The sequence below is a fragment of the Mauremys mutica genome, chromosome 19 (genome assembly GCF_020497125.1).
Source record: "Mauremys mutica isolate MM-2020 ecotype Southern chromosome 19, ASM2049712v1, whole genome shotgun sequence".
Lineage (NCBI taxonomy): Eukaryota > Metazoa > Chordata > Testudines > Geoemydidae > Mauremys > Mauremys mutica.
The window spans coordinates 20995390-21015326 of NC_059090.1; the positions used below are offsets into that span (position 1 = coordinate 20995390).

The 19937-nt window shown below is 51.0% G+C and overlaps 1 long non-coding RNA gene across 1 annotated transcript; it reads right to left on the minus strand.

The window, feature by feature from the left end:
- Nucleotides 1–517: 517 nt before the first annotated feature.
- LOC123352920 lies at nt 518–19688 on the minus strand. The gene is made up of 3 exons (XR_006574318.1): nt 19450–19688; nt 4448–4619; nt 518–3939 (listed from the first exon to the last, which is right to left on the minus strand). It is a non-coding gene; the product is annotated as an uncharacterized LOC123352920 (long non-coding RNA).
- Nucleotides 19689–19937: the final 249 nt, after the last annotated feature.

The following is a 19937-nucleotide window of genomic DNA, read 5'->3' on the forward strand; positions in this document are numbered from 1 at the left end:
GGGATACATACTGTGAAAATTTTGTCTGAGTGATAAACCTTGCTCCATGGAGAGCCTTCTGGAGCCTGGGTTATCTGAGTCCTGCAAGCACAGAATAGCTTCGAAGTGACAGCCCATGCCCTTGTAATCAGTGAAGTAACAGCAATCAGAGCCAAGCAATAGGCCTCAAATAGTAAAGGGTGGAGTTATATTAGCCATGGAAAGAAAGCTTGGGAAATGGATAAGGCCACTGAACAATGTCCGCAAATAACCATTTGTTCTCATCAAAGGAAACAACCGTAACTATCTCCACTGCCTTTATCTTCCAAAGGTTCTGACCCACCAGTCAGCCTGGATACCTGGGCTGTTATTGCTACTAATAGAGCCATGCGAATGACCAGGGTTTTGGGGGTCAATGGTCAAACCAAAAAAATAATCATTTTTAATTGTTTCAGGTTGAGCTGAAATAAAAAAATTTCAACAAAATGAAAAAGTTGAAAAAATTTAGTTTGGGGTTGAACAAAACATTTTGTTTCAATTTTGAAGGTCTTATAATGTTTTTAATCGGTTTTAAAATCAATTTCAACATAATACATCTTTCTGAAATGAAAAGTTGCAACATTTCATTTTGGAAATGCCCACGTGAACCAGTACCAAATTTTTATTTTTATTTTTTCAAGTGAAACACTTTGCCAAAATCGACCTAAGTTCACAAATGGATTCAGTTAACCCAACTCTGTAATTACCCTTTTTTGCCAAAAAAAAAAGAAGAAAATTGCATGAAAAATGTTGCCTAGCTCCAGCTCCAGCTCCAGTTTAGTTTTGTGCGAAAGATCAGTGAATCTGGCTAGTGCGTGTGCATGATTATTGTTGCCCATGGTATAAACGATGGGTATCAGAATGACGATGCAATATAATTTACTTTACTGGTATCGTGTGCTCCCTGCCCCCATGCCCTCATTTGGTTTTCTCACACACCTGTTACACTTTCTCATAACCTAGCTTGTGGGCTTTTGGGGGGCAGTCTTCTTCCTATATGTCTGTACAGCACCTGACACAATGGGGTGATCCTTAACCAGGGCCCCTGGCTGGCAGTGCCATGCAATAATAACTAATAAAGGCCCACATAAATCAGCGAGGAGATTTTGAATTTTCTGAGGCACTTCATGATAACGAAGTTGCTTTTAATGTACCTAAGTACAAATACTTAGACTAGCCACAGGCCAGTTGTATGGTTAACAGTCATTTGAAATTAATTTCTAATTAATACAATCAGGGCCGGCTCCAGCTTTTTTGCATCCTGAAGCGGCAGGAAAAAACAAAACAAAAAAGCGATTGAGCTCCCGCTGAAGAAGAAGAGACGGAGTGAAGGACCCGCCACCGAATTGCCGACGACGACTAATGCAAAGTGCTTGATCAGCTGATGATAACCCTGATGTGCCACCCCACTACCGGATGGAGTGCCGCCCCTTTCTATTGGCCGCCCCAGGCACCTGTTTCCTTCGCTGGTGCCTGGAGCTGGCCCTGAATACAATTGAACAAAAAAACCCTAAATATCCTCACATTAAAACCCAATCTATAAAGAGGAGAAGAAATTATTATTTTTTTTAAATTAGCACTCGTAAAACATGAACTGGTAATGGCTCAAACCACAATATTTTTTTCTTTGTATAGTATCCAAGTGCTTTCCTTCAGGTAGTTACTATTGCTAGAAATAGAATGAAAACAATTTACCAACAGCCCACCATTCCCATTGTAGTAGCTGATTCACTGCTTAGCATCTATAACCAATTTTAAAACAGACAAAGAATGCTAGAGTGGTGGGAGGGCTGAGCATAGGGCTGGATGCCAGCAACTCCCGCATTCGGATCCTGGCTCCTAGATCTCTGCCCTGGGGCAAGTCACTTAATCTCTCTCCTCCATCTCCTCATGGGTAACCTGTGAAAAATGCTGGCTTGTGTCTACTTCCTCGTTGTGTCATAAGATAACCAGAATACCATGTGCAAATGAGACAATGGTATTTTCAATTTTGATCCAGGCATTGTACGACATCATTGAAATACCTGCTTCTCTTTTCTCTGAAAATTCCACTTAGACGTTTGACAAGAGAAGGCCTGTGTCCCTGAATTCCCCTTGCAAAGACATTAATAACCCCAGGAAAAGATCCTGAACATATAAAGGCCAATAGTTACATTACATTAATCTTGGTATTTCCCGTGATATTTGATATTTGACGGATTAAGCCAATATGCTAAAAAGAAAAAAAAACGTAAGTGAGCGCATTAACTTTCAGACAATGTGGGAAATGACTTTGGCAAGACTTAGCTGCAGCCTGAAGGTTCTGAGCCAGATTCTGACTGGTGACTGCAGCAACTGCAATGCATAGCAGAAAACAGGTTGCCTTGATCCTGCTTCCTCCCCAAGTTGTGGGTATTCCATGGCACAGTCATGGAAGGAATTGGATCATGATGAAACTGAGCCTTTTCTGCTCGTTCACTTCCCTCGCCTTTCTAAACAAACCTTCTCTGAACTTTGGTTTACATGGAACTCCCTTATGCTGAAAGCCCAGCAGCTTAACCAATGAAGGGGGAAAGTCATTTCCCCACATATGCAATTGCCTGGAGCATGTAACTGCTCCTTAAATTATTCCTACTCCTAGCATTACAGTGTTCAAGTGAGCTTTGTGTCGGGCTGGGCCAACAGTGCCAACCCCAAATATATACACATCAAAAATCACACACCTTAAAATCATGAGACTGACATAAAATTCATGCATTTTTTTAAACGGGTTCTTTTTATTTGCCTTCTAGATTGTGAGCCTTTTAGATGCACTTGGGTCATATTTTCAAGCTGTTCTGCGCAAACCCGAGAGCTAGGAACTTGCTTTGATTTTTTTAATGAACATTTAACCCCATGATTCCAAGAGCTGGAGCTTCAAGACAAAGACGACCCATTGTGACACGCGTGTTAAAGCCATGAGCATTGGTGACATCATAGCAGGTGAACACATGATGTTGTCACTTTTGCAACGTGTGTGCCAGGAACTCAGCTACCCCCAGGCTGGGCTGAGCCCAATAAACCTGCACTAAGTGACTGTGCTTCCTGGTTGGTCAAAAGGGCCAACAGATCACCATAGAAACCCTGTAGCAACAGCTGCTCAATGTGTCCCATGCCTGCAGCTGCACCACACCTGCTTCCCGTCTAGCCCATCCTCCCCCATTTGCCTGCTCTGCTCCAGCCTAGTCCCTGCCTGCCTCTGGTCCTGACCACTGGCTTGCCTCCTGACCACAACTCAGGCTATCCTGTTTGGTTCTGTCCTGACATCTGGCTCCAACCATTGGCTTGTCTGCTCTGCCTGCTGAGTCTACTCTGACCACTAGGCCAGACTCCTGCTCTGACCGCTAGGTTGCACTGCCTACACCTTAATGTGTGTGCATGGCAAGTTAGGAGAGGTTAACCAACATGAGCCAGAATTTATTACATTATCCCTCCATTTATGTCCAGGAAGGACCACTAGCATAATCGAATCGGACCTGAGTAATTCAGGCCATAAAATTCCACCCAGTAACATGTGGCTGAACAAGAGTAAAGGTTTTAGAAAGATGTCCACCGTAGCTAACAAAGAAGCTTGAACCTGCTAGTGTGAAACAATTCTTCCAGCCCAGAGAAGATGGGATGTGCATTGCTTCCAAGCTGCGTCAAAGAGGAAAATAAACCCCATTGTCCTTATTGCCTCATGGGCTAGAAATGTCTTTGACCCCAGAGGCCACGGTGCCGCACGGCTGCTGAGGCCGAATGACTCTTCAGGAGTTCAAGTGTGAGGAGCCCCAAGGAAAGCAGAGGAACTTCTGAGAGAATCTCAACAGGAAAGTCATGTTACTCTGGCCTTTTCTCAGCACTTTAATGATGCAATCCTCTTCATCTCAAGAGGCATCGGGGAGCCTTGCAGTATCAGGTCCTCTGTAAGACAAGACAGTGCTCAGACAAATGGAGGAGGGATTTCCTGAATAGGTAGTGTCCTAAGGTGAGATTTGAAGACTATGAGACAGATAGTGGTAACTAGAGAGGCCAACTGAACCAAGGGCAGGGTTTGTTTTCAACACAGAGGAAGAGAATACTAGGGAGGCCAATTATTGTTGGTTATAAAACTGGGGCTATTACTATGTGCAATGTTTAAAGGTTTCCCTTAACCCCAGTGAGACCCAATTCCATGTCAGAATCAATTGCAGACACTGTGGCCTTTTACAGTGTGTGACTGTATTTTCTCTGTGGAGATGAGTTGATCTCTATCTGGCGCTGAGTGTGTGCAGAGAAAGCAGCGGGGAAGGTCATTGTGCTCACTGGCTTTTCTTCCCTTTCAGCTTTTCTCTCTTTGATACAGGTTTTAAAGTACCATGTGCCCAAGAGATTAGCGACCTAGCGAGAAGGCAAGCCCTTGATTTGTGCACAGTGCATGGTATGGCGTTACCTGGATTTTGGTGTCCAAAGGCAATGAACCCTGAGCGCCACCTTGCCATGCTGCTCAACAGAGGAGGACCAAACGTTGAGAGGTGAGATACGTCGAGCAAAGTTCTCCTTAGTGCAGCGGGAATGTTGATGCCAATCTTGTTCTCTGGAAGGTCCATGTACAAACAAGGAAGCTGAGAAAAAAACAGATGGGACGAAAACATAGTGAAACACGATGCACCTGGTTCACTCACCCTTAGCTCCCAGATCCTGCTTTCTCTTGTGACTAACGCTTGGGCCAGGCAGCGGGAGGTGCACCTAAGTCATGTAGGTGCTTTTGAAAATGCCACTGGTAGAAAACAGACAGCAGCAGGAGTAATGCTACGTAGCAGTTGTATAGTGAAAAGCCCCCCCACCCCCGGCAGAGGGGCAGCAGAAGGCCTATCTGCCATGCAAGTCCAACTTTTAGCCCACAACTAGGACTCTGGCTGCACAGACGTATAGTTCAGTCCTAGTGCGGGGCTTTCAAGATGTAAATTGCTAGCTAACAAAAGACATCAAATGAACTATTCTATAGATGATACGCCACTGCCTCTATATCGGCCCATCTCTCGGAATGGCGTTTAGAATGTAAGCTGCTTTCAGGCAGGGACCGTCTTTATTTCTGTTTTGTCCAGCGATACGACACACGGTGAGCTGCTTGCAAAATCCAGATCAGGGATGGTTCAAATTCAGGTTTCATTTCTTCCAGATAAACAATGTTTGTTCACAGATCAGCGAGGCAGTGAGTGAGCCAATGACTAGTGCACTGGGCTGGGAGTCGGGAGACCTGGGTTCTAGTTGCTGACTTGGCCATTGACCAGGTTTCTGACCTTGGTCAAGCCACTTCACCTCTCTGTGTTCCCCTGGCCTCATCCTTCCTCTGTTCAGCCTGTAAGCTGTTCAGAGCAGGGGCTGGCTCTCAGCAGGCCTTTGGACAGTCCCTGGCACAATGGGCCCCTCCCAGCTCTAGATTAGTGGCATTTTGGATTTGCAAGACCTCAGGATGAAATGCCAAACCGGGGGAGCGCTGGCATTTGCAAGAAGCGGTGTAAAAATGCAAGCCCGGCTGGCACCAATTAAGCACTGCCTTGCTCCCTCTGTTCCCCTGCCCCTCTGAGCAGGGAGGAGGGAGTCTGAGCCTAAAGGAGGGAGGAAAGGAAACCTTGAGCTTGGGAGTGGTGGGGCAGGACAGCTGGCAAACCCTGGCTCCCCTTGCAGCCTGAGTAGCTTGTTTAACACACTCCTTGGTATGGGGGTGCATGGAACAGGCCCCTGCCTGCAGGAGGCCAGGGAGCACTTGTCTAGCTGTGCCTGGAGCCGCAATTAGCCATTTGCATTCTGGAGCCAGAGTGTATCGGTGAACTGGGCGATAACTGGACTTGGGATGGGCACATGGAGGGCACTCCTGTAGTCTCCGACCTGGGACTGGGATTGGATTGGCCTCGGAGTCTCCCTCCCCTGCACACGCTCTGCAAGCCAGCCTAGCGCATTGCTGGCAGCGGTGTCGCCCTGCGTTCACACTGCAGCGCCATGATGCGGAGCGGGTCTCTCCCCTTGGCTTTTAGACCCGCCAAGTTTGCGCCCTCTCTTTGCCTTGGGGGCGCGGCTATCCCTGAAGCCTGGTTTGTAGAAAGGAGGGGGGTCATTTCCCTGAGCTCAGGTAATTCACACTGAATTAAGCCCCTTGTCCTGCTCACACGGTCTCTAGGAGCGGGTCAGTATTTCCTCCCGTGGATTTGTGGTTTGAAATTCGGATTGTTGTATGGCTTGATCGCGGGCGCTTCGCGAGTGTTTCATACGCGGCTTTGCTTGGCCACAGGTGCCATACGGGGGACTTCTGTTCCCGGGTTGGATGCGTGGGGCAAACACACCCGGGCGAGGAAATCCTTGTGGGAAGCGAATGCAAAAGGAGCTGGAGTGAAACCCAATCTAAAAATCCGGCAACGGACACAGAGAAAGTTGCCCGGTATTGTCCTGGCGCTTTTCAAATTCCCATATTAACCATTATTAAAGTTGGGCCACAAAATCCGATGTGTGCCCGTTTGGAAAACGATTTCAGCGCGGCAGGGTCTGCGCACCTCCTCCCCCCGAGCATTCCCAGCATCTAGTTTGCTGACACGATTATTGGTGGAAATCAAATGGAAAGCGAATTGTGTGCGCTTAGCCGGTCAGGGAGCAGGGTGCTTTCTCTGACCTCTGACAACAAAGCAACGCAACTGGCATGTAAACTGTTCCCGATCAATTCACAGAATGAGGCGATCCGCGGAGAGACTCGCCTAACGAAATCGTTACGGAACTGGTGAGCTTCAGAACTGAACCGAATTCATTGGTTAGCCCCGGGAATCCGAATTTCGGATCTATCCCCCTTACACCCAGGAGCTCGCCTTCCGTCTCCGCTAGAATCGGATTTAAACTCTGAAATCAACGGAGGCAGAAGTGACTCGCTGGTACTTCGCCGCCGAAGGGTACATTTCAACCGGCCGAGAGCCATTTCCCCCACACAGCCCTCCTGAGCTGCTTTTTTGTGCTGCAACCTCTCCAGCCCAGTCTCGGGCTCCTGAGAAGTCCCTTGCACAAAGCTGGCCGGATGCCTCTCTGCGAGGTCTGCTAAACCCGGCAGATGCAGGTGGTTTCTCGGTGCCCTGTTCCTGCATCGAGTAGCCAGCTCCACCCCTCCATCCCCGCTCCCAGACTAGTCAAACAGACAGACACAAATAGCTCGCTACGAGTTTTCCTGTGGGCTCCGTATTTTCCCTTTCAACTGGTTTCAATCACCTGTGGAGCGTATCCTCCGCTGGGGCACGGTGGTGCTTTTGGGTTTACACGGCGCCTTTCATTCTGCTGGAGAAAGGAACAAAGGGGGGGCGGGCATACCCCAGAAATAGGGAAAGACGGTGACCGAACAGCCAGCCAGCAAATTGACCCCGGGAGTCAGTAATCACCCCGGGATCCAGTCTACCTGCCTCTTTATTCGCCGTGGGAGCAGCCTGCCCATCTGGAACTGCTTCTCCCCGCCATCCGAATTAGAGAAAGGGGAGAGTTCAAATGTGCCAGGTCCATATTGTCCTGATTAGGAGGAGCAGGGCGGGAGGCCGCAGTCGCTGGCTCTGCAGATGCCCGGCCGGGGTGTTAGAGACCCGGCACACGGGGATCTGTGTGAGCGGCCCGTGTCCGGTGGGGAGGTGAGACACGGGGGGTTTGCACCAGGCACTCTGCGGGGGTTTGGTCTCGGCGTCAGAGGACAGGTGTTTAAAGGGGGGGGTGGGGGGGTCTGTATCTGTAGGGACCAGTTTTCAGGGGGTCTTTTACAAACGAATAATGAAGGGAATTGATCTCGGGCAGCCGGGCATCCAGCGGCTGCTCCCTGGCCAGCGATCGCATGTGTGTGTTGCAAAAAAATGCTGGGAATGGTTGTTTTTTGTTTCTCGTTTCATTTCGCTCAAAACAAGCCCCCCCCCCCCCCGCTTCCCCGGTCATTCATGAATTTGATCACATCCAAAAGATGCTTTCAGAAACTTCACTGCTTGTTCAGTCTCCTCGCCTGATGCTTCCCATTCATTTCTAGCGAGCTGTCGGGCTTACATGATTGTGTGTGTGTGTGTGTGTGTGTGTGTGCGGGGGGGGGGTGTCCCTGCTGTTATTGTAACGATCCAGGTCAGACTGTTTTACAGTCTCAAATCCTCACTTTTAATCCCGAAAAGGAGGGAGGGGGGAGCGCCCGACAGCATGATTTTAGCAAATAGCACCGTTTGTTAATCTCTTTTATTTAAACGCGGAGCTAACAACAAATACGAGCTCTGGCTTTAGTGGTTCTGGCACTAGATTGTAGCTCAGTTCCCGAGAACAACTGGGGAGATTGTTCTGTGTCCCCTTTCCCCCGAGGGGGCTTTTTCCCCGCTCAAAACCCAGCGGTTCACAGGAACAACTCTTGAGACAATAATCTGCAGGTTACTTCGAAAAGAAAGGCATGCTAGCAATCCGCGGGTCATTAGACCCAGACGAGACACACCGTTGAGAAAAGTCTAGGGGTCTATGTATCCAGGTCCACCTATATCTCAAGAGCTGTATCTATTAGATATAGCTTCGTTTATGTATGTTGCTATATTGATGAACACCTATCGAGCCATCTCTGTCTGAGAACTCTACATACACATCTCGGTCTACCTGGCGCCGTCCCTGGCTATGGGTGTAGAGGGGTGCACACGCAGACAGACTGGCTAAAGGGTGACGTACCATTTGGCTGTTCTTGCGTATAAAATAATTTAGATCCAAAGTGGTTCTTTTCTCACTCCTATTTTGTTGGAAGCCAGCGGGCGTTTTCTGTTTATTGTAACTTACACGCACAAGTAAGTTGCATGTTTGGATTTGTGTGTGTGTGTGATGGATGGGTGTCGCAAACCGGTGCCGTTGCTAAGGAACCGATGTCTAAACATTTATCCAAAACACACCATCAGACTCCCCAAATGACTCCACTCCCCCCCCCCTCCAACAAAATCTTGGTAATCGTTAGCGTCAGCAAACTCGTGTTTATGTCAGTGTGTAAATACATTGAGAGGAGCTGGTGTCAATGGAAGAAAAGAGGGTGAAACTGAATGTTTTCAAATGGGCTCCGAATGCTGTTTCTGTGCAGGTCTGGTGTCTCTACAAAATATACATAATACACACAGCGATAGGCGTGTACAAACGACACCGTATACACCTATACTTGAATTAGATGTCAGCATAGGGTATATGCGGATAGATACACACGTGTATGATTTAGGGCGAGGTTACTGCCTGAGTTTTGCCCAGATCCCATTAGAATAATGGAGTGAGGGGTAATGCCATTATCCCTTGTCTGATTATGCTGCATAGCCCCGTGTACTGGGCTCTGACATACTTTTTCAAATGGAATTTTTAAACACTGGGATTGAAACGATTTTTAAATACCAGCTCCTGTTTCGCACAGGGCTGGTCCCCCAGCCCCGAGCCTTCAGAGCATTTCGAAAAAGCTGCCACTGGAAATCCGTGTCTGTCCTTTTAAGGAAACGGAACAGGAGCCAGAGCGGGGTGGGTGGCTGAGGGCCGGGTGTCTGACCGACAGTGGGGAATAGATCGATTTGGCTTTTATACGTCAGTCTAGTTTCTGAAGTGTGAACGCAGCAAGGGTTAATGAAGTCCCGGAGCTGGAGTCCCATGGGGGAGGCGGGAGACACACACTAAAAAGGGTTAATTTCGTCCCAACTCAGTGAAGACTTTTGTAATTGAAAATCAATCAACCTGCTGGACTGTTGAGAACAAGGTCAGAGCTCAATGATCAAAGCGTTAGAAAATAGTGGCGGTAAAAGGGAGGGGGAGGGCTTTGTACAGGGTGGAAAAAAAATATCTCCCCTGACTGACCATTACATCCAGTCTGTCTACACGGCTAGATCTGGATACACACCGCCTCCCACGCGCGCTTCAGGCCAGAAGGAATCCACAGAATGTGCGTGGCTGTAGGAAAGGCTGATCTGAGTTTTGTACACACCGTGTGACTGGGGAGGGGGGGGGGTCTTTCCTTTGACTTCCACCCTCGCAGCCCTCACCGCCTTATAACACCCTAGCAAGTGTTTCCTGGTGACATTTCGCCCTCCAGGAATGGCAGAGAACTTCCCTCCAGAGGGTCAAACGTTGGTGCCCAGCTCTGAATGCTCCTCTCCTGCCCTTTTGCAGGCTCTCGCAGCTCTCCTGGCAGGATTTCGAGCCCTACCATACGAGCCTGTCAGTAGTCAGTAAGCCAGACGTGATGTAGAAATCGCGCATCGTGGTGCCCGAAATGCGGGCGGACAATGCCAACCATACTGCACCGCACATGTGAGGCTCCAAGGCTTTGTTGTCCCGGGGGATAAGCGCCAAAGGAATAGGTTTACATGCAACTTTTCCTGACAAACAGTCTGGACACTGTGTTTATACGTTGCTCCACTCTGGATAAATAAAGAGGAGTCGAGTTTGTGTCTCTGTCTCCCCGCCTGTTGTTATTTTCCAGAAATCTGGATTACTGGAAATATTTTCTTTAAAGGCGGAGAGAAATCTAAACAATCTGAAAAAAACATGGTGGGAAATGGTCGTGATTAAAACGGACGCCGGATTAAAAACGTGGGGCACTTTAAAGGGATTCCTCACAGTCTTCCTGAAAAGATGAACCCGGCCGCTAAGAGAAAGTGGACGGGTCAATTTTACATGTGGCCCTAAAACAGCTCGCGAGGTAGGTCCGTGTGAAATCTCCGGCTGCTGACTGGGCGTGGATACGGTTCTAAAAGCACATGGGTTCTTATCTAAGGTGTGTGTCAAACAGCGGCGATTCTGGATTTCTCTTAGGGCGTAACTGACATCAAATAGAGTTAAACGCTAAAGGGAAAATAAAGGCAATAGGTTCACGGCTGTAAGCAAAGGGGGGGGGGGGTGCGTACGTCTCAAAAGTGCATAGTTCACTCTAGTATGTGCATGCTTGAAACCCCAGGTGGTTCAGCGCTGGGCTGTAGAAAGGACCCTGGAATGAGCAGGAATCTCTTCCAGTCCACCTGCAAACGCTGGGGCGCGGGGTGGGGGAGGTTCTGGTGGGGAGCAAATAGCCGGTGCTGCTGTTTAAATACCCGCCCCTTAGGGATGAGGAATCGCCCTTCCAGGATCTTGCCTTGATTGCTGGGGGTCCCTGCCGGTCGAAGGCCCAGAGCCCCCGCCTGACAGGCGACAGGAGAAGCGGCCGGGGCAGGAGACAGGGAGCGCTCGGGAGGCCGGAGTGAAACTGGAATGTGAGGGTGGTAACTGGATTTCCAGCTCCGTCGCCTCGGCAGGGGTGGGAGGGGAGGGCGTTTGCCAGGCCAGGCGCTGCAGGGAAGGGAGGCGGCCCAGCGGGAAGGGGGCAGTTCTTGGAACACGTAAACAGAGAAGAATAAGGGTGAGGGGTGAACCCCCGTGTCTGGGATTTTGCAGCCTGGCTGTAAAGCGTGCGTGTGTGTGCAGATAGGGATATATTGCCAGGGTGGTTCTCATGGACACTGGCCACACTCAGTCTTCCCTGGATCTAAATCTGATCCGAGTTACAAGCACCGTTGTCACCTCTTGAGGGAGAAAAAAAACCCCAAATCTATAGGCCACTCGGCCCAACTTCTCTGGTCCCCATTACATTTGCCTTGACAGCATCTTCTGGAGTGGTTTGTCCGACCCGTTTGCCTTCCCTGCTGTATCTCTGCTCTCCACCCCCCAGCTGACTTCCACAACACTCGGAGCCCCCGGGCTGGGGGTGGGAGGGTAACAACTTGTGCCCGGTAAAATCCTGGCCATGGCCAAGCTGATTGTCTCTACACAACGCGCCTATCAGCTTTACAACCCAACCCTGGCCATTCAGGGGCGTGATCCTTGAGGAAATCGACTTTTCTCCTGCATGGAGCGGATTGCCTGGCTCCTGTCAAATACCGCGAGTGCTTTCCGCGGCGTGCGCGGGTATAAAATAACATATGTTGCAAAGAAGTGACAAATCCAGTGGCAAGCCCATCTGCTAGGCAGAAACCAGGGAGGCTGCTGCATCTCAGGTTATTAAGCCGATTGCTGAAAAGCAGCCGGACAGTGTTCAGAGGGAGACAGAGACAAAGGCGATGAATAAAATATTAGACATGTTTCATACTGAACCATCAAAGTTCTCGCCAGCCGCAGTGAGCTGCGTTAATCGCTGCAGCAGGAAAGGCTGCTCAGACCTGTCCTGTCTCCAAGCAGGGCCAAACACGGCAGCGCTTCCCTGAGCAGGAGGGGTTTGCACCCAGGGGATGGGGCAACAGGCAGGGGACGGCGCCGGGACCAGGGTGGGTAATTGCCCGGCCGGAGCTGAATGCGGCGGGACTCCAGGGGCGCACAGCGCATTCATTCTCGAGACTCTCTAGTCTAAGCGGTTGGGCTCTAGGACAGCATTGAATCAAGTGACCCATTTTGTGTCACTCTCCCCGACCGAGGTGGCAGAGAAATGAGGTTTCTAAGCTGGTCGCTCTCTTGGGGCGCACGTGTCTTCTCCGCGGCAGCTCCGGGGGCGGCTCTTTCCTCACCTGCCACGGGTTCGCGGCTTGGCTTTTGGCGAAGCGAAGCCACAGGGCGAAACCTCTATAGTTACTTCGATGGAATTATCGCCTCAAAATAACATACACATGGCGGGGGGTTGGGCCCTGTGTATTTACCCGGAGGGCATCTTGGGTAATAAATAGCCCTGGAACTGAGATGTATCATTAATATCGATTAAATTCGAATCTAGCTAGAAGTAGATCTCTCTACCTCTGTAGGTATGCGTGTGTATATGTCTAAATCTCTCTACCTCTGTGTGTGTCTATCTCAATCTACCTCTGAACATGTGTGTGTATGATCACTGAGGAAATAGAATTTTCTCTATTTTCTCTATACACACACACACTAATTGTACTCCTAATATATGCCTAATTTATATATATTGATCTTATGTGTGTGTGTGTGTGTGTGTTAGGAGCATAGCGTCAATTTATATAGGCTCAATATATATAAATTAGGCATATATTAGGAGTATAATTAGTGTGTGTGTGTGTATAGATAAAATAGAGAAAATTCTATGTCCTCAATGAGCATACACACACCTGTACAGAGGGTACATTGATATATACACACACACACAGACACACACACATATCTATGTTAGGAGTGTAGGCTCAATTTACAGTTCATTCCCAATGCGTTTCCGATGTACCTTTTCACGGACCGTTTGCCAGATGAAATATCTCCCAGTATTTTAGGAAGTGGCCCCGGTGTCGTTCAAATCCCACCGAAAAGAGAGCGCGAGGTGGAGCAACCGCACCAAGAGCCGGACGGTGATTTTTACAGTTTTATTTGACGGGACAATCGAACATTGTTCTCTGGGGGGGGGGGCTATAGACCCAGCCGGGGGGGGGTCACTCTGCGCACCTGTTGGCCGTTGCCAAATCGTTCCCCTTTTCTTCCCTGGTTCCTTTCGGGGGCCGCCCCTTAGGGTGAATCCCACGTGCTCCTCTTTTCTCACGGCCCCGCCGCAGGCTGCGGAGCAGGAAGCAGGAGTCACTCCGGCCGGGCAGAAAGTCGCTCTTGCTTGCTCCTGAGCAGCCGCGGCTCCCCAACCAGCGCCCCGGGCAAACTAACACCACTTCCCTGCCGCGTCTCCTGAGCTCCTGGGGTGCTAGTGAGCGGGGTGGTGCGGTGGGGGCAGGCGTGTATTTCAAGCCCACTCCCACCTGACTCTTTCTCGCCCCACGCCACGCGCCACGCGAGGAAGAACTCGGCCTGAGTCTGTCCGGCTCTCACTCATCACAGCTGCCTTAAAAATCACCCCACTCCCTGGCTCTGAGTTTCCCTCATCGTACTCCCCCCCCCCCCCCGCTCTGCTTTTGGAGAAGTGACACGGCCCGTCCCTTAGGGCGAAGTGTCAGCAGAAGCTCGATTTTCAGCCCAGGCGCTGATGGCACCCAGATTTATCTTAAAATTAGCCATGGCAATCCCTCAGCTGTCTCCACCTTATCTGCTTTTCTGCCTGATCCTGCAATCCAGGCAGAAAGGGCAGCTCTCTGGAGCCTGAGCCAATACGGGAAGGACACCACCGTCCAGTCTGTTTTTTTTGGTAAGGGGTAGGAGACCCCCCTCCCAGTGAAAGTTCAGATCGATTATTGCTGACATCTCAGGTTAGCCCCCCCCCCCCCTCGGCGGTCTGAAATATTGGCCCCTTATATCACATGCCTCTAGTTGAGGTCGTTACACGTTGGGTTTCTTTGTCCTGGAGAACAGATACCACTTAGATGATGTTTTCACCCCTCCAGCCATGAGGCTAGATTTCTGATTTCTGTCTCCGTGGGGCTGCTGGGATATTTGGGGAAAACAACGTTGCCAATTTCCCTTTAAAAACCCCTTTCCTGAACACTGATTTTTCTGTCTGTCTCTCAACAATAATTAAATGGCTGCCTGTGCCTCTCTCTCCTTATAGAGAGGCTGGAGACATGCCCGCCGCAGGTTGAAACAAACAAACAGCGTAGATGGGGGTAGTGACGGGACCTACCTCTCTCCCCCGTTTGTTTGTTTCAACCTGTGGCGGGCATTTGTGTTCTGCTCCGAGCTGAGTGTGTTCATTTCCTACCGAGCCCAGGCTGAGGCGGAGAGGAGGGAAGGGGAGAGGGGAGTTGCCGCTTGTGAGAATTGTTATTTTTCATCAATCACTCGCAATTTGTCTAAGTGCACCGGACAGGACACCAGCAGCCCTGCTGACTGAGGTCACAGAGACAGCACAGCCGCGGAGAAGAGCAAATTGCATTCGCTCACGAACTCCCAGACCCAAACGACCGGCTTTGCATGAAGAGGGGGAGCGAGCGGAGAAGGGTCCATGTGACATGAGGGAAATATGAAGGACTTTGACAGGTCTTAAACGGCCTGGCGCCAGGGCCTAAGTCTACAAGTTAAAAATAGAAAGGGGGCGAGGAGCGGAGATGGGCAAAGATGAAAGCGGGGCAGAGAGAAAAGGGAACGGGAAATTCGGTTGGAAGTTTAGATGTTTGCTTCAACTTTTTCGGGAGGGGAGCTGTGTCCCGGCTAACTGGGGGCACCGGGGAGGAATCTCCTTAAAAGACTCTGTTGCAAGACTGACACCCTGGGATTCAGGCCGCGGGTTTTCCAGCAGACACGCCGTGTGGAAGCTCAACATAGTGCTTTATATTGATAGCAGTAATCTATTGTGATGCCCGAGTCTTTCTCCTCTTCCCCCCTGGCTTCTCCTCTTTGAAATGAACCCGCGGCGGTCGGTGATCTAAGCTACGCCTCCCTTCATGCTGGGAGTCTGTTTCGTGTTTCATAAAGTGTCACCTTTTAGCGATCTGCAGTCCTGATGGTAAAGCCCAAGGCTAAGCGGGAGAGGGGGGGAAGGACAAACAGAAGACGTGCAAAGAAACCCAGGCCTTGTAAACAACTGTAAGTGGCCCTTTTCCCCTCCTGATCCCCCACCCCTTACCACTGTTTCACCTCGAGGATAGGGGTTACTCTTAGGAAATCGTCTCTATTTATCTAAGATAAGTCATCATTAAAAAGAGAGCTAGTCCCAGAAGGTTACAGGAGAAGGAAATGGCAGAGAAATGATTCGATCAAAACGCAGAGGACAAAAAGAAGAATGTTCTTGCGTATTTGTGGAGCAGAGAGACTCCCAATCTTTCCCCTGGCTTCCGACTGAACTTCGTGCGGTGTGATCCTAGACATGTAACCCCCCTACAGTGCTCCATTAGCCCCATCCCACGTGGGGGTGCCCTATGTACGATGAAGGACTCCTCCACGTACACTTTCACAACCTCACCTCTCTACAGTTAGTAGAAGGCCGTAATTATTATAAAATCAAGTAGGCCAAAAATCTCACACAATCACCAGGGGGGAGATTTTTTGTAATTTTTGTAAAGGGAATCTCAAGTGCCTTACAACACCCCCCCCCAACACACACACACATCTCAGTAGTTCCACTGTCTTTAGGATTCGCATTTGCATGGCTTCAGTCTTTGTATTCACGCTGATTTTTTACAAATTATTTTCAGAAGAGTTTTTCCTCTCTCCGTTTACATTTAGCAAGGTCAGCAATTCCTACTCCTCTGTCCTGTGCTGTACAGGTAGACCTCCAGTTTGATCCATCACAGAAGGGAAATGCCGAATATAAACCCCCCCTTTTGTGTGTGGGATTTTAGCAGCTAACAAAGTCAGTCATGCAATCGAATTTTTATAGGAATAAAAAGGGAATAAGTAACTCTGGGTTTTAAGGAGGGCGGGTGTATTAACAGATTTAATGAATACGGTGATTGTTAATTACGGCTGCCTAGGTGAATAAGGAGAAAGGTATTTTTGATCAAACAAGTTCTGAATCTGTTTAGGCACCGTGTAGGTATATACATCCCCCTCTTTCTTTCCCTTGTTCCTCATCTGTAATTATATAACATATATCCAAGCACGGCTTGGATATGGTGGTGGTGCTGGAGTGGGCGCAAGAGGAGAGATGAATTATTATTAATTATTATTATTTTATTATGTATCCTGTTCAAACGAATTAGGAGACTGTAAAGAATCGGAGCAGCCTGCTTTCTGGAACACTTAGAAGTGTTGTTGCAAATAGATTTTTCTAACACTTCCCCCCAGCCCCCAGCTAGAGGTAATTAAAAATACGGAGTAAATTGTTCTGGGTGATACCGGGAGGAACTGTGATTTTTTTCTCGATCTGAGGCTGCCTTGTTGCAGGTTGCATGTGCAGCTTTATCCGCCTGGGCTTCATAAGGCCAGGACACTCGGGTTCCGGTGAAAAAGGATCCCGGATTGATTCGAGTTAATGTCCTCAATACACCCAGTGCGAAATATTATTGTCACGCCGAATTTCAGCGAGAGGACTGGCCTTTCGTTTGTGTTTGTAGGCGAAGCAGTTTACAGTCATCACCTCCTCTTAACTGCGGCATGCAACCGCCCCTGAACTCTTTCAGGCAGCAGAGAAGAATATACATGGATGGCTCCCCAAAACAACCCTCTGTAGGATTTTCAGAGATGAAGTAAGGGGATGATTCAGATGATTTATTTATTGCACGGTAGCTGCTTTGTAAAGGGGTCGGCATTAATTCACAACAGCTGCGTTTATTATCAGCCAGAGTCGAAGTTTGCGTTTTGCTCCTTCAGACAAGATGTGAAAGTCGCCAGGACGTTCAGCACCAGAGCTGCCCCTCGGGCTGTTGGCAAAGCCCCCCCGGGACTAAAACGCACCGATTTTGCTTTGCGGCAAAAGCTCCGTTTTGTTTGGACTCGAATGCCGCTGCCGTCAGCACATTTCCGCAGAGGCGCAAATCCAAAGTCCAAATTGTGTCTAAATGTCAACACGTCCTGACCCCCCCCCCCCATCCTAACACCTTCCCCTGGTGCTTTAACAATCCCCTGCGCTCTGGTGAGTTCCAGTGACCTCCCGCACCCCTCCGAGCGCTCCCTGCTCCAGCTCCTTCCGGGCCTCAGCAGCAGGGCGCAAGACCCAGGGTGTGGGGTTGGATTTGGTAAGGGGCCAGGCTGGGTTCTTATTCTCCCCCATCGAGCAGCAAGGAAGGGAGCGATAAAACCACCCTGGACAACGGCAAGAGGCGAACCTGCCGCAGGACAATGGCACGTGGTGCAGTGTCCTGGATAACCAGTGCGGGGCTTTGATTCGGTTTCCCCTGTGGCGCCAGCCAGGGGCTGCCCTCAACCACCGGGGGGCAAGCGGGGAGCTGACCCTTGCTCGGCTTTAGGTGCCTGCTGCTCCAGCTCGCCATCAGCCCCACGCCTGTGTCCTCACCTGGCTGGCTAAGGGAGAACAGACCAGGATCAAGCCCCCCGCAGGCGCAGCAGTGAATTCGCCCCCAGCCCTGAAGGGAGGAAGGGGGGTTGCTTGCACAAGCGTACAGGGGAGTGACAGGGATCCCGGGGGGCAGACAGGGCAGAGTAAGGGCCCAGGTTCGCCGCGGGCCAGAGGTTGCAGCCGGCCCGGGGTCGCTGGATGATGCGGAGCCAGGCATGACCGTGTGGACGGGCGGGTGCCGGGTCCCCGGCGTGTTCCTCACACGCACCGCGCCTTAAGGACAGCAGGGCCAGCCCTTGCTCCGGAGGGCCAGATCTGTTTCCCGGCGCACCAGGCGAGTGAGACGGACCCAGCCCTCCCCTCCAGTCTGCAGCGATCCCAGCTTGCCGCGGCTGGAGGACGCTCCCTCTAGCCGGCCTGCGCTTTGCGGCGCGCCGCGGAGGAACGGCGTAGAAAGCTGGAGCTGGGAACAGCCCCGGGCTCAGGCGGAATCTCGCTCCCCCTCCGGGCTCTCCCCGCGCAGGGGCACTCGCAGGCTGCCTTGGCGGCCATCTAGGGGTCACACGCTTCTATTCACCAGCCCGAGGCGTGCAGGGGAGGGGAAGGGGGGAGGCATTTCTCTGGAGGAGGAGGGAGGGGACCGGCATTTGCCCTGCGTTCATCAGGATTATTGGGGGCTTGGGACAGTTCCTTGGGGTGGGAGGGGGCGATCTCCCGGCACCCCCCTCCCCAATCTCCCAGGGAAGCGTCTGGGCCGACGATCCGGCGGCAGGGGCAGGAGCCTTGGGAGGATTGCAGGGCGCTGTTTGAAGATTTTTGGGTAAATATGAAGTGACAAGAGACGGGTCTTTATTGTGGAGTCTCAGCCGCCTGGCGCCAAGCCCCTCTTCAGCAAACGCAGCCCCCGGTTAATCAGAACAGATCTCCAAATGGACCTCTTAAAAGGGACACACACACCCCCTCCCCACCCCCAAACAATGGCTCCTGCGCCTTTAACCCCTCCGGGTGACACCCTCTAGCAGACTATCTATCCAGGGGACGGGGGGGGGGTGCCCGGCCATAATCCCTTTGCAAACAGACTCAGGATTTTCCTTCAAGATTATCTGCATCCAGGCGCCCAGTAAACAACCCTCCGGATCAGTCTTCCCGGGGAGGGAAGAGCCAACCTTGAAGCATGCAGACCAGGGGGGGGGCTTTTTAACGCGCAAAGCTGATGAATAACTTGTCAGGGGATTAGTTAGAATCCTGGGTAAAACTCAGCAGTCAGCAGGCTGCGGAATTTTTTAAAGGGACTGTCATTGTCTCCCTGCAGCACCCTAAATTCCCCCCGGTATCAAACCCTCTCCCGCTGGAGGCTTTGCCATCCCTCCCCCCCCCCCCCCCATCGCTAGGAGAAACAACGGACGGTGCCTTGAGATCGCTCCCACTGAGAAAACGCAACCCCGCCTGGCTGACTCCCCCAGAACAGAGGGGTGACTGCCTGGGTCCCCTTCAAAGTTTGATCCTCATCAGCCCCCCTCCCCGGGCACAAAGCAGCGACACCCCCCCCCCCGTGTCACTTCCCCAGAAAACTCAGTGAGTTGCAAAACAACCCCCCCCCCCAGTGCAGCGGGGAAGCGCTGAACGCGGTGCCGCGGTCCAGGCCGGTCATCACTCACCCCGGGGCTTTTGGCGTGGGATTGTGGAGCTCCATCCCCCGCGGAACGCCGCCTGCCAGGGATTTAAAACGGCGATGCGCCGCGCGGCCGCCCCCAAATAGTTCAAGCCTCCCGGTGCCTGGCAGTTGCCTGCTCTGACGCCCCTTCGCGGTCTGCTAAGTTCAGCCGCCTTTCGCAGCTGCATCGATTGGCCTGCACCGCTCGCGGTGGTGGGCCCCACCTAGATTCAGTGTCCAGTATCTGGCGTAGGGCTGGAGTGATAGAGTTTCTCTCCCCCCCCCCCGCCCGCCCTCTATTTCTTATAACATTAGGGGGTTGCAAAGAAGAGTCCGGGCCTTGAACTGCTAGTCAAAAGCCACTTTGCAGCACGGCGCCAGCACGCCCTTTGCAAGGCACGTTAAATCAATACAGCATTGTATGCGGGGGGGGGGGGCAGGGTCGCTTTCAGATTGCTCTCTCATTGTACACACATCACGCGCGCACACACA